The sequence below is a fragment of the Nymphalis io genome, chromosome 2 (genome assembly GCF_905147045.1).
Source record: "Nymphalis io chromosome 2, ilAglIoxx1.1, whole genome shotgun sequence".
Classification (NCBI taxonomy): Eukaryota; Metazoa; Arthropoda; class Insecta; order Lepidoptera; family Nymphalidae; genus Nymphalis; species Nymphalis io.
Genome location: NC_065889.1, coordinates 964813 through 981113, shown reverse-complemented (window position 1 = coordinate 981113; position 16301 = coordinate 964813). Strand labels below are relative to the sequence as shown.

The window sequence follows — 16301 nt, the reverse complement described above, 5'->3', positions numbered from 1 at the left end:
GTTTGCGAATTTTAATCGCAAACTATCGCGTTAGTGTTAACAAAAAAAAAATAACCAGAAACGTCACTTTATAAATATTTTTATGTATAAAAAAAAACAATCTGTAAACGTCCCACTTAAAAGGCATCCCCTTTCAAGGAGTAGGTTTGGGGATTGAAGCTTAATCCGCCTTGCTGCTTTAGTATAAGTCAAATGAAACTTACGCATACCTTATGCAGGTTTTTGGTATCGTTAAACACTCAAATATGCATACACATTTTTTTTAAATATTTATTGTAAAAATTTTATTTTCCAAAGTACAATTGAAGCTCATGACATAATATACTGTTAACTATTTACACCGCCTTTCTAAATATATATATAATTAGAGTAACGAGTCGAAGAATAAATGTCAAAGCTATGTTTAGAAATCTAATTATAGTAATTATATTTAGAACATTTATTTATATATACTTTATTGCATCACGCAAAGAACAGATCACAATAGAATAGTGCGCTAAGGCGTTCTTATTGCTTAAAGCGATCTCTCTGAGATAACCTTTAATAATATCCTGGGACATTATTCACACACGGCCATCTGATCCCAAATTAGGCAGAGCTTGTACTATGGAAACCAGACAACTGATATACTACATATACTACTTTTCTTTTGTATATACATACTTATATAGATAATTACACCCAGACTCAGTACAAACAGGCATATTCATTCACACAAATGTCTGTCCTGGGTGGAAATCGAAACCACAACGTTCGGCGTGAAAGGCAAGTATCTATCAACCACGCCAATGGGCTCGTCATATCGCTTTGGTGAGAGTTTGGTAAGAAAAAAACAAAATATCGTTTAAACTTATTCTCGAATAAAATATCGAGCAAAGATGGTGCTTTGGCTTTAATTTAATTTAAACGATAGATATCTGTAATTTTATGTGCTTAATTTGTGTTTAAAATTAATCTCCTATATTTTTTCGCCTTCTTTATTTTTAAATACAAACATTTCGTTCTATTTTTAAAATCCAAACAAGCATGTATATGCATATATTTTTATTTTATTATTAAAAACAATTTAACGTATAACAATCGTATCGCCCGATCTGTCTTTAAATGGTAAGCCGAGCGATGTTCAATAAGCTATAAATACAATAATAATATTAGCTTGAAATAATCTTCGTATACTTTAAATAGCTCGTCTGGGGATGTGTTTTCATCGAGAAATAGCAAATATACTTACACTGTTCGATTCAAACTTGATCAATGTTAGTGGATGAAAAAATAAACTTAACATTTGTTATACGATTTACGATTGTAAATAATCGTAATGATCGTAACAGGTTTCTGTTACTATCAAGGCTTTAGGAAAATTCAAGGTTTAGTCTTTACGATTGTGTAAGGCAAGCCACAGATGGTGCGTTAGAAAAACACTTAACGTTTGATGCGTTTCAGACGATCTTTAAAGATATATCAATTGCTGTAAGTTATAAATGTAAATCATATTTTTCATGCACCGTAAACTAGTCGATAAAAAATATCATAAATATCTTAATTGTGTTATCTAAGCGTCTGTATGATATTAATATCTTAAATTGTGTGTCAAGAATTTGTCAAGGCCTGGAGCAGGATACATAACAATTAAATTTAACACATTAATAACTATTTACATATATACTACGGTAGCACACATGTCAACAAACCAATGTCATACAAATAAGAATTACTCATTATCTTTGGCGATCGTCTCCATATAATCTGTCTGAAGTCTGATATACATTGATACGTAAATATACTTCTACCGTGTGATTTATCTAAACCATGCAGCGTATAACAAAACGAAAAATATTTAAAAAAAAATTAAGATTATAAACGAATATTATTTAACATTAAGAAGCAGCGGTTTTGTTTGGAATTTAATTAAATGTTAAATAACGTGTAAAACGTCTCGCGTGTAGGCTGCTTAACGATTAGTTAGTGAAGTTTGTTTTATCAGTCAGTGCTAAAATATTGCGCATTACATAAGATATTCTTCCGGGGAATGGTATTTGTCGTTGTACATGTATAAACATTACATATGTATGTTGGTTTAAGTTTACAAGTGGGTTGATGAAACTATCTAGTATCCGCTGTGCTGTTGATTTTGTTATATTAAAAACATCGCGAAAGGCAATGATATAATTGATCATTGCCTTTCGCGTGGGAATAATTAAATGGTTTATTTATATGTGATGGTATTATTGAATCTATGTGTTCGTATGTTATTTCAAGTCGAGTACATGAACTGAACTCAAATGTCTATTACGTAGGAAGTTCACAAAATACTTTTTATTTTATTTTAGAAAGAAAATAGTCCATTTTATGGTAAGTCATCTCTTGCCATAAACAAATGATATACTGTCCTATACTGATGTGGATATTGCTCGCCTGGTGTACTTCAGTTACGTCTTAAGTATAATGTCTTACGGCGTTTTACTGAGTAATTCAGCCGATATAATAACGATATTTATTCGTGCGCTATTCACGCCATTTATAACCTAAGGTTTTAAAAAATAAGTAAATTTAAGGAAATAAAAATGTCGACTGTCTGTTCTTAATATAGCATTTACATAAATTATTTTTCTAGAAACAGTGACGAACACATTATTAACTCGATGAACAAACCAACTCGTTACCTCTGTTAAAATTTCCGATTTACGTTCAAAAATTTTAATAGAAAAGTAAAAATCTGTTAATATACTTTGAATGGCTAAAGATATATAATCTTAATTATTATCTTCTAAAGACCATTTTAAATGATAGATAACTATAGTTAACAAGACTGGTTTGCAATGGCTTGGAACCCATTATTTTCGGTTAAGAATCTGGTGTCTTAACCACTAGATTATCCCAGCTCATAATTATTATATATGAACTTAATATATGCATGCTTAATGCGGGTGAAAGCGCAGCGCGCAGCTAATAGCAAGTAAAATCTAAGCAGGCTGATCTGTATCTGATCTCCATATGAGAAACAATGCACTAACAAGAACGCTCGCAGCAAACGCCATCTTTGAACTAAAATTACAATATTCTTACAATAGCTATATAGTTCGTAGTCGCGGTCAGCGACACGAGGAGTTCGTAAAAGCCTAAAGCACAGTTGCAAAAAAAATATTCAACGGAAGTTAAATTTCTCTTTGTTCAACTATGAATGAATGCTGCATTGTAGCGTTATAGAGGATTTTATTTGTCCTTTTTCTGCATTTTACCGAGCATTTTTAACAAAATTTTAAGTCCTGCGTTTTGTTGGATAACATTCATACGCTAAGTACGATGGATTAAAGTAAATTGTTAGCTGGCTAGCTTTGCTAATGACGATGAAAAACGTAAAGGTTAGAATATTTAGTAATATTACATCAGATGATCTAATTTTACTAAATATTCTAGGTCATTTTGAATTACATGATTAAAAAAGGAAATCTTTTTGGACTCATTCAAAATAGTGATCTTTTTGATTAAAAATTAAGCCTCAAGCCGCGTTAATGTGCTTATTGACTTCATATAAACATGTTCAATTTATATCCTAATCAATCGAATTAGTATTTGCGTTTTGTAATTAAAATAAAAAATGGCACCTAAAAGTCTTTATATATTTAAACTAAAACATAAAAGTTAATTCTCGAAGAAAAAAAAACGTTCTAGAACAGTCGCCCTAAATTTAAAAATGACATGTAGGATGTTCTATTAGAAGGGTATAAGACTTCGACGTTCGAGAGTCTATTTTTTTTCACTCCCTATTACCAGCTAGGCGCATCTTATTTCCGTCGAATTCCCTTTACCGAACAAAAGACGATTGACGGCTTTTTAGCGATAGGACACGAAGTACTGGCGGTACGTTTGCGATGACCCAGTTCAGGTGTTCTTTTGTTGTTTCGAAATTCAGGATAACTTTATTTTTGATTGATCATCGTGTATACGAGTTTCATATTATAGAACAGTCAATGTCGAAGAACAATCGCAAGTCGATCACCTTTTCGTGTCATTCGTATAAATTAAACTGCATCGTTGGTGCAGTGGATAGCTTTTAAGGACGCAAATCTTGAGCTTCCGGATTCGGAGCACGTAGCACCTATACCCCCTTCCCTATCAAGCGGCAAAAGCCGCGAGTGGAAACTAGTAATTAATAATCTCCAAATTTTTTATCATGAAAACATATTTTAAACAATTAAAGTTTACGATACATATTTAAAATTTCGTTAAGTTTAAAACATGAACGTTTTCGTTTTAGTTAGTTTTTTAATGTATCGTTTCGAAATATGTGTACTATAACTCTCTGCATATATGTTACAAAAACAATTCATTTAAACAACGCACTGTATGTTTAAATTCAAAATTATTTTTTCATAAATAAATAAACAATAATAATATAGTATAACTGAGGTATAAAAAAGGCCTCGGTGTACCTAACACCTCATTCAATTTACCTACGTGGGCGTAACCGCGGGCGGAAACTTATATTGGTATAAGCTATATAAGTAGGTGCAAGATCTTCGCTCAATCTTTCGAGTGGTACTCGCTTAATATTCAGTAACAAGATGTAACACACATACATACTGATGGATGAAGTAAAAACTGCATAATCGATACAGAAATTAATATCTTAAAAAGGATTAATACGTTCTCTACAAAACTTAATTAGATATAGGGGTTTTCTTATAGGAACAGGTTGTAGGGCTTTGTGCAAGCTCGTCTGGGTAGGTACCACCCACTCATCAGATATTCTACCGCAAAACAGCAGTACGTGGTATTGTTGTGTTCCGGTTTGAAGGGTGAGTGAGCCAGTGTACAGGCACAAGGGACATAACATCTTAGTTCCCAAGGTTGGTGGCGCATAGGTGATGTAAACCATGATTAACATTTCTTACAATGCCAATGTCTAAGGGCGTTAGTGACAACTCACCATATGCTCGCCCGCCTACCTATTCTATAAAAAAAGGTAAATGGGTAACTGGACCATCTGATGGTAAGTAGTCACCACCGCTAATTAACATTGGCATTGTAAGAAATATTAAGCATCGCCAATGCTCCACCAACCTTGGGGTCTAAGACCATATGTGCCTGTAGTTACGGAACACAACAATATTAAGTACTGTTGTTTTGCGGTAGACTATCTGTGTGTGTGGTATCTACCCAGATTAGCTTGAACAAATATTTTAATGCTATTTAATTAATTGTATTTTACATTATTTCATTGATACTTTGTATATAAGTGATGTCACAATCAAATGTCAAAGTTTCCTTTAGATGCAAAATCGTTAGGCGTCCAACGTCCCACAAAACGGTTCTAAAACTGCAAGTGTATACATCTTGACATTCAGGGAAATCCAGTGGCACTCAAACTGTGATACCGCTGCTCACCCGATAAAACAAGGACCCTTGAGGTGCTATAGTACCTTATTAGACACAACCCTTATTGTGTAAGACATAAGAGACAAAATGCAACGTGATCACAGCCTACATGCGCCCACCGTTCTAGGAACGTGACTCGCAGACAAAACTCTATGCGTGAATCCAATTAGGACTTGGAAGCTTATTTTTAGTATATTCGTTCTAATTGGATGTTTAACTTTATTTCTTTAAACTTGCTACTGTGTTTCTAATTATAGTTTTATTGGATGTTATATATTTGTACGCTAGATGGCACTGTACGCTATGAAAATTTTGAGCTACACGTTCGTACAAAATTGGTGCTTATTATAAGTTTTATTATGTAAATGTATTTAAGACGAAATAAAGTAAATAGTAATAAGCAATTTGATCATTGTATTGTAATTCAGCTACCCGTCCTAGCTTTACACGGGTAAAATAAGTTTGTACATAAAGCGTTTATATCGTATTTTTATACATACAACTCTATTGGTGAACGCGGCGCACGCCTGCAAAGCTTTCTGTTGACATGACTTTTTCCGATACCTTCATCAAACGTCATATTTCAACCAATTTACATAAAAAATAATGAACTATACACTTAAACATTTCCAATGAATCACTCCCACTATTAGTAAAAACAGTATGAAATTCCGTTCGGTAGTATAGTATAGTTTTTGAGTTTATCGCGTTCAAAGAGACAGACACGGCGGAGACTGTTTTATAATATGCAGTCATTATCATATTTTACTTTTATTATTTATTTTTTATAAATGGTAGAATATTATGCGAGCTAGCCTAGGTATGTACCACCCACTTATTAGTTATCACGTCATAGCCACAGTACAATACTAAATAGCAGCTCGTATATTCTTGTTTCGTTTTGAATGACAAGGTAAGTTTCCTGTTGCAGTATAGATTTTTTTTTTTTTATAGAATAGGAAGGTGGACGAGCATATGGGCCACCTGATGGTAAGTGGTCACCAAACGCCCTTAGACATTGGCATTGTAAGAAATGTCAACCATCGCTTATAGCCAATGCGCCACCAACCTTGGGAACTAAGATTTTATGTCCCTTGTGCCTGTAATAACACTGGCTCACTCACCCTTCAAACCGGAACACAACAATATCAAGTATTGCTGTTTTGCGGTAGAATATCTGATGAGTGGGTGGTACCTACCCAGACGAGCTTGCACAAAGCCCTACCACCAGTAGATTGATTTCTAAGCTAGTGTAGTGACTTACAAGCCGCAGCGATCCGCCGAAAAAGTATTCACTCCTCAGACAATTTAATCGATAAATTTAGTCAGAAGTAACTCAACTATAAAAGGAGGCGAATCACAAAGCAATTGACTCCGCAATTAAGCCCGAGAGCGCTTCGGATGGATCAAAACGCGCCACGGGAGTACCTTTGTACAGCCTCTAAAATGTTATATACAAATTCTTTATCTGCGTCGGAGATAATTCAACATCTTACTTGTATTTTGACTGTTATTAGCCGACTTCAAAAAGGAGGTTAATAAATCCTTATTTTATTTCGTCTGTATGTCCTTCGATAGCTTGATTTGGAATCGATTTTGATATTTTTTCTTTTATTTGATTATAATACGGAGATATTGATATCATGTTAAAAATATCAACTCCTAAGATGGAAAAAAGTGTAAAATTTCACAAAATCAGATGTCTTTTATGTAAATGACAATAAAAACACGTCATATCACACGTATTACTACATATTATACAACAAAGTCCCAGCTCTGTCTGTCTGTCTGAACGCGATAAACTCAAAAACTACCAAACGGATTTTCATACGGTTTTCACGGTTTTTACGGCTCGTCTGGGTAAGTACCACCCACTCATCAGATATTCTACCGCAAAATAGCAGTACTTGGTATTGTTGTGTTCCAAATTGAAGTGTGAGTGAGCCAGTGTAATTACAGGCACAAGGGACATAACATCTTAGTTCCAAAGGTTAGTGACGCATTGATGATGTAAGCGATGGTTAAAATTTCTTACAATGCCAATGTCTATGGGCGTTCGTGACCACTTACAATCAGGTGGCCCATATGCTTGTCCGCCTTCCTATACTATAAAAAATAATATCACTAGACAGAATGAATTATAAAGAACGTTTAGGCTTATAATTCATTGAGGTTTTATGAAATTTGACTAAAATATGACGACAAATAAGATGTTGGGAAATATCATGCAGACTGGGAGCTATAGTGACGTGTGCCTCGTAAACCAATAGAGCTGTATGTGTTACGATATAAGGGTTTTATATTGGCCCTTATTCTACCCTTACGAAGCCGGAACGGGTAGCTAGATTTATACGTAATATATAAATAATTTCGAAATAACTAATTATTCTGTATATCATATCATTTAAATAATAATTATTTAACGAAGATTATAATATACATTTAACACGATATGTATTTACGAAATAATAAAACTGATCATTCGGAGTATCATAAGGAAAGCTTGGATAACCGTAAAACTCGCTAGTGATTTTATGGGAGTGACATCTATGGATAATGAAAGGTATATGGGTATCGTTAAAATCATGGCCTTTACTAAATACGCACTATGCAAGATTTTCTATATATTATTCACTTTAACCGACGGTTCAGCCATAAAGCTATGTTTTAATTGACGTTTTTTTTTAATCAAAATGCATGTATATTAATTAAATTTTGTTTTTTTTTTTTGGTTTGCTAGGGATTTTTACATAAATACTAAAAGAACATATAACATAAAATTAAAACTTGTACAGAGTAATGCAAAATCATTTAAAAGCAAACACAAACTAGAAATACTCCTGTAACCACCTTTTTGCACTTAAGTAATAAATTCAGTAAATAATATTTCGAACAAAATAAGTATCAATATTAAGCCGCTTATGACTTTGGAAATCTTATGTTAGTTTATTTAATATTAAGTAAAGCATATAAAATATATAAAAGAGTGGTAAGTCTATGTGCTAGCCCCTTTCGGTAGCCCCGCCAAAAAGCAATACTGTTAAATATTGTTTTGTGTCCGGTTTCAAGAATGAGTGATTTGGTTGCGCATTGATGATATAAGATGGTTAATATTTCTTACAGCGCCAATGTTTATGAGCGGTAGTGACCATATCCTATCAGGTGATCCATATCGCAGTTTGCCTAGCTATTCACCCATAAATAAATAATGGTATTTCTTTTATATTAATTGCAAAACCAATTACAATTATTATATTTTTTCGTCGTTTTGTAATAAGAGGATATTTGTTCAAATATTATAAAAGTACAATTTAACTCACGTCAAAATATTAAATAATATTTTTAAATAACTTGCTTAAAAACGAAACTTGTGAAACTTCGGACACTAGGAAAATCAGAGAGAAAACTCTATACAAAATTTATATTTATCAATCCTTTTATTTAGTATAGCTTACTTTTAATTATATTTCAAAAAAATCCGGAGGTGATTCATTCCCAAGGTATAAAGTCGTTTTGTTTTAGTCGTTTAGTCAAGATTTATAGTATCAGATAAGTATTAAAGATTTATAATATAGCTCAGGCTCGCGGCCTCACCCGCCTTGGTTGTAGTTTATGACATAGTGCTAATTTATACTATATTGGCTACTTTCCGTAAATGGTTATATAATACCATTATTTTAAAACAAAACATATTGCTTTAATGTTGCTTATTTTTTCATCTACGTCTGATGATTTTTTTTTAAAACCCTTAAATCGTATCCCACAAGACACTTTTTTAGCGGATGAATTAAACAATACTGTGTCTTCTTCTTTCGAATGTCAAATGAATAACGTCAAAAAGAGAGAAAACAATGTTTAACTAAACGGCCAGGTTATCTGACGATAAAAATATATAAAGCACGTTCATTATACGTATTCAAGTTTCAATACCATTATCGATCGCCAGAAGTTGAGAAGCGTTATAAGGCCACGAAAAAGAAAATCACCACTTAATTTTACGCTTATCGGTAAGCTAAAAAATTTCTGCTTCATTGGCCATATGCAAATGACCCGGAGACGACCATAAGGGCTGAATTTACATAAAATATTTGACCCATCAACCCCGGTTCAACGATTCGAATATTCATGATAATGTTTCTACTTTCATCAATATTGTGAACGAAGCTTAGTTCTTCATGTCACCAATTTAGTTTTGCTTGCTTACTGATGCTGCATTTTTCTTTAATAGTTATTTTCTTTTTTCTTTAATACTTGTAATGGCTTGTACTTCGCACGTAACTCAACCAAGAAGTGAAGTCGTATCGCACACACGACGTAACTGTAGACCGGAACAAGTTCAAACGCAGGACTAACGACCTTACGTGCTTTTATGAAAGATACTTTTTTATTGTACAAAACTAAACAAATAATGACGATTTAAATTACACGTATAATATTGTGTTCCAAAGTAAGTTTAGTACATCTACGTCGAAACACAGACCAGGTTTTCAGGAAATTACGGAAAATCAATAAACAATTGTATATATACTCGTAAAAAGATTAAAAACAACAAATTAAAATGAAAATATCCGTAATATTAACAAAAAAAAAACATGCTACTTGTAATTTCTAGTCAGACAAACCCATTTTTTTAATGACTCGGCCTGGGGATTGATCCCAGTACTCCGATATGCAGCCTCATAATCTGGCAAAAGACCAACGAAGTAGTTATTTAACCGATAAACAAGCCTAATCGATGCCTAAATATTTGTTGTAAAATGCTCTAATGTTAGAATTTGAATGCAACGCCGACACGTTTTACAAATCGATTTCATCGCTACAAGCAGATATGTTTTTTTTTATATATAATAACATCCGTTTATATATTTTCTTCAATTTCAAACACAAGATAATTGCAGTATTTTAACAGTGTACCGCATTAACTAAATATTTATATTAACATTCAAATATTTATACCGAACGTTAGTTGTAGATTCTTGAAAGTATTCCGGGTAAATATATTTAATTCGCAATTAATTTCACTGTGTAACAGAGTTATGTATAAAAAATACTGAACGGAATATATCGTAGCACTATTTACTTGCCCTGGATTCACTTATAAAATGTTTTTTTATCATTCTTATTTGTATATAAATGTTGAAAATTAAATGTAATAATATTCCAAAAATTCGTTTAGAAAATTTTGACTGAAAGTTGAATAGAAAGACACATTTGACTTAGACTAGGCATTTTATAATAATTATTTGTATAATGTTATAATAATAATTAATATACGCTTTTTAAATCTACTGAGGAATTATTTATACTTTATTATGTAACATATAATGATTGTTTTGCTTATATCTACAGTCTTGATAAAAAATAAAAATTTAAACCAATTAAAAACGCAATAGAGGCCAAATCATAGACTTCAAATATTAAAATATCTCATTTTAAAAATCGAACTACAAATGTATACTTTTTAAAGTTCGAATATATTTTTATACTAGCTATCGGCCTTGACTTAGCCCGACTTCGCATGGTTAAAATTAATATTATGATATATTTTTAAATTATGAGATCAATGAGTCGAGCGAAGGAACGTCTGTGCGGTGTTAATACATTTACCCGCGAAATCTACTCCTTTTTTCTTGTACGTTTATTCAAATATCTTGTAAACGATAATTTATATATATATATATATATGAATTATCGTTTAAACTTGTACTTGTAAACGATAATTTATATATATATATATATTAAGATAAATATGTTTTTTATATAAGTAAGGTGAAAGATAATTTGACCTAGTTTTGTAGTTTTCGTTTATCTATAATAGTTATGAATTGAATTAATTGAAAACTTTCGTTGTTTCGAAATGTAAGGCCGTTAAGAAATTAGTAATTAAATTTTTGGTCTATATATGTACAATTAAATTAAATATATATTTGTTACAATAACTTATTATTATTATTGGCTGAAATTAATTTTATTTGAAGGAATAAAATAAAAAATCAAATTACTCAGTTGTATGTGTGGGTTATCACAACGTATATTATAATGATACATTACAGCAGATGTTTTTTTTTTAATTTTACGTATAAAACGAAGGAATCATTCTTTCAATATCTAGCTTCTACACACGTATGTTTTCTCATAGTAAATGTTGGCAGTCATGTCTAAATTTGGTTTTCAATGAAAAATGTAATTCAGATAAATTTTGTATTCAGCATTGCCACAATTCCATTACGTCATGATTTATAACAGTAATAATTTATTATTTTTATTGTTCAACATATATTTGCAGTTATTTCTAATTTAAAAAGAATACTACAAAATAATCAGTATTTAATATTTCAGTCAAACTATTTGATTTTTAAATGCTAGTGAATTATTCGAAGCAATAAATTTTCTTAGAGAAAATGTTGGCAACCTTGTTCAATATAAAATATGCATCTTCGTTGCGGTATTTTAGATGCACTAACTTGGTCTACGTAAAGCCTAAAAGGATTTCTAGTGTCACTTATTTTAACTTGTCAAGTCTTTTTAAACTTAAATTTCGAATGAGGTAAGTTTACGTATTTTTTTCCAATTCAAATATTCGTTTCGTAACTATATTTAAAAATTTTAAAAAATCGAGCTTATATTAAAATGACATATAAAAATTTTAAGAACGTTTTTTAAGCGTTACTTTGGTTAGTATGCGCCATACTGGTCAACTGAATTTTAAAACACCCGAACGATTGAATTGATTTTTTTTCTTGCTTTTTTACCGCAGAGAGTTCTATTTAGCATACTAAAATAATATTGTTACTTTTTTTAAATGGCCATCAAACAAAAGTTTTTTTTTTTTACCTGTACCTAATTAAAATAGTATTTTTATATATAGCAATATTAAATTTGTAAGGCGAATGGTGTGTCGCAAAGCATACAATTCATTGTTAAACAACGTCATAGACAAAGGCAAATAAGTCTTGAAAGCTGAAATTCGGAACATGTTTATTTTACAACGAAAGTTTTTTTAAATTCAACTTTAGGGGGTTTTAAAAGAACGAGAAAATTGTATAAATTTTACCCGTACGAAGTCGGTTATCTAAACTAAATTATTCAAAAACATACACACAAAAAGATAAACTTTTGACCTTTCAACACGAAACGATGACGTGTAACGTAAGCTCGCGGAGATTAAAATATCTGAAAAGATGGCTACCTGCGCGTGCGTCACCTGGCGTATAAAACCCGGACGTTTACGGTCCCACATCTTAATTTATGTCTTTTCAATAGCATCTGTAATGTTATACGTGTTTTTGTAACCCTACGATGTAGGAATGTGGGCATCGCTGTGGGTTGTTTTATGACGGGGCATGTCCTAAATTAGATTATTGTATTATATTCCGGAAACTTATACTCTTATATAATGTGATGTTTGTTTTTTTTTGACTTAATATACATGTGTTTATGATGAACAAATATATATATTGGATAATATAAATATCATATATTGAATGGGCAATTTTTCAAGATTATATGAAGTATAAACGAATCGAAAATTCTGAACTCAAATAACGGACAGGGAAGTCAATAGTATCTACAAATATTTTTATAGTTAGCTACAGTTTCCGTCAATTAAATTGCAATTTCAAACATTCAAATACTATAAAAATATTTCTATTTATATATAATTAAAAAAAAAACTAGTAACAGAAAAATGCTAATCGTTTAATATCAATATTAAAAAAGTCAAATACAATTAATTTACATACGTATATGTTATATACTAAGACTCATATATATTTAAAGTAGAAACTAGATAACATCTGAAAAAAGTCATATAGAACTCATATAGATCGAACGAGTAACCTCTTTTTACAGTTCGGAACGGTCAAAGCAATTCCGCGACTTCATTCTCTATTTTTGTTTCAAATGGCCAAAAAACTGGATAATAAACATCGTCCGAAGCACCATTGCGGACAAAAAGAAACGGTAATAAAATCCATTCAACTCGTAGCCCTTATAACATAATTCGTGGTTATATTAATGGTATTTACGAATCATATATCGAGATAATCTTTAGGAAAACAAACGTTGCACAGCGGGATATATATATATATATATAATTTAGACGATTTATTTTAAAACATCGGATCAATTAAGTGGAAGCAACGGCCCGCTTCGGACGGCCACTCGGAGATTACTTAGCACTCCTGCATTTGAATTATTGCCAATAATTTAATTCCGATTGAATTCAGCCAAGTAACTGCTACCGTCACAGAGCATGCATAATTTAGAGGCTGCAGTACCATTTTTGGTATGCTTTTTATTAAATAATGTGGTCGAGGCGAAAAAAACAAGCTCGCTGATTTCTCTGACGTATGACGTTTCATTCAATTGTGGAGAGGAAAATTATACAGGAACCGAATTCGCTATATATACATGTATATATATGGAATTTATAAAGGAAAATGTCGGAAGTGGTCGCTCGGGACTTTTCCCGAAGGCGTTATTAATGACTGCAGAGACGTTGATGGTCAGTTTTCTGTATTAATACGATAGTTTTATTTGTTGATGGCAATTTAAAAAATAACTTAATTTTCTTTAAATTTGAGTCTTAATATTTTTGAAAACGTGGATAACTTTTATATGTACATTTTAATGTTTAATGTTTGTAAGTAATATATATTTATATTTTATTTTTGACGTATAACCTAAATACGACGGCAAAATATTAATTAATTACGGAATAAAAAACAAACAATTTTTGTAATTATAGAAATATAAAATACTACACATACTACAAAGTAATGTGAAATTTTCTTTAACTGCTTCCACGTTAACTTATTTCGAATTACAATATAGATAGATATGATAATAACCACAAATAACTATTCTTACAAAAATATGGTTATGAATATGAGTCAAAGATAAAGAATATATTAAAACCTTTTTCAGTTGTTTCGTATCTATCAACGTACCCGTCGAAGAGACATCAATCGACGCGCCATTACAACTGCGAAAAGCGCGCGAAAACAGTGAACTACAGATAAGGTACACCCATTTGTAACACCCGATACTGCCAAACGCACATCATTGAAACCAATAACATCAAAGAGGTTTTAATGACGTTTTAATGTAATGTTTTAAACATGGAATTGCATTAGTGGTTAATTTATATAAATATTTCCGTGAATTATTAAAACGAATGAGATTTTTATAAATAAAATAGCTCCTGTGACTTATTTTTCAAATATAAAATGTTACATAAAGATTTAATGTTAGCTAAAGACGTTTGATATTTAAATAGTAAAATTACATAGTGTTGAGTAATTTGTGACCTAAATGTCGTAGTAATAAAATTATATTTTTAATTTTAAATAGAAGCAGTCGCGCTTGACTTTGTTATTATAATAATATATAAGATCGAATACATTAACGCAATGCAGTAAAAAAAACTGAAATAATTCATAAAACACTTTTCTAAAATAATTTAAGAAACAAACTGAAATGAATAATTCAATTGCAATATTAAGACGAAGTAAAGACAAAAATTACATCCGGTAGTCAGAAAAAAAAATGATTAGTGGGTGTTTAATGTTGTGGTACATTGTAATTTGCTGCCGACGGTTTTACTCGGCTTATATGGGTCAACATTGTCCAAATGCCTCGTGCGATGAGCTATGAGCATTATCGGGGCATGTTTCGCAACACCATGTAAATTACTGACCTGCCTTGCCGAAATTTCTTATGTTAAAAGTTTCCAAAAGAACTCTTACGAGTAATTATGTATGATGAATAGGAAATTATAATCTGTTTCTATTTGTTAAGTGTAAATTATAGACTCGAGTAAACTTGGCTATAGCCTCGATTAAGAGTAACCGCTGTTACAAATAAACGTAATCTCAGTCAATGTTTGACTTAGTATTACGTTTACCTATTAAAATATAATAGTTAACATGGATGTGTCACAATGGTTAAAAAAAAACTTCACAACAAACCTTTACGCTACAGGACAAGTTCTGCTTGTGACAATAGATTCACGTTACAATAAAATGACGACGAGATATCCAGTGACGGTCGCTCAGACACATTATTTAATGCACGTTTTTTATTTTGTCATTAACCTTCGAGGTGCTCCGGTTTCGAATCGGCAACGTTTTATTTTTGAAACACGGTTACGCGGTGATTAGCCGAAACGTTTAACACGTTCAGGAATCGACATCTGCACTCACTGGATGAAAGGTGTCACGTGGGGACTCCGCGGACTCCGGCAACGGTTCCTTCGACACGTTCGCGTTTAAAAAAAAAGTCGAATTTAAAAAATAATTGTTTCGCGATCTGACAAGTCTGTTGGCGGGAATCGCGCGGAGGGCGCGAGCGGCGCGGCGAAACGTTCTCGTCGACTGGCCGCCGGCCACACTGAAAAAGCTCCTTACGTTAACTACATACAGAGCCGATGTGCAATCTATTTATAAACTTAAGTTGAGTGCGGCACGCGCGTGCAACGCACGACCACTGCCTACATTAACATCATAATATTTGAAGTTATTGGGTCGACTGGAGAAACATGCTGTGTTGTTTATATACCATTTTCCGAATATATTAAAATTACCGGCTATCATTCGTTGCGAGTTGATAAAGAGGTCGGTTTATAAGTTACGATATTGGAAGGGCTCCAAGAATAATAGAGATGTTACGATTATTATGATCGTGTGAACCATTTTGACATCCCACTCGCACGATTTAATTTTATTTACAGAAATAACAGATATGAAATCGTGAGCTATCAAAATGTCGATAAATATTAAATCAATTTGGAATTTACGAGATGAAATTTTATAGACAGGTATTTACCACGTGTTCAGTCGAACATCTCTGCGACTACTTCGCGTCAGACTGACATAATACTAAAAACTGTCACCGTCTGTCATTTCCGCCGAGAATTTGTC

At 32.0% G+C, this 16301-nt stretch overlaps 1 protein-coding gene across 2 annotated transcripts in view; it reads right to left on the bottom strand.

Annotated features, from left to right (window-relative positions):
- The window catches only part of LOC126778195 (innexin shaking-B-like), a 64529-nt gene extending 48787 nt beyond the window's left edge, over positions 1–15742 (bottom strand). Inside the window, exon 1 of one of the 2 annotated variants that reach the window (XM_050501661.1) lies at positions 15585–15742. The gene's annotated coding sequence lies outside the window, so the exon portion shown is untranslated. Of the gene's footprint in view, positions 1–15350; positions 15399–15584 lie in introns of those variants that run through there. The other variant, XM_050501672.1, reaches the window with a different exon arrangement.
- Positions 15743–16301: the final 559 nt, after the last annotated feature.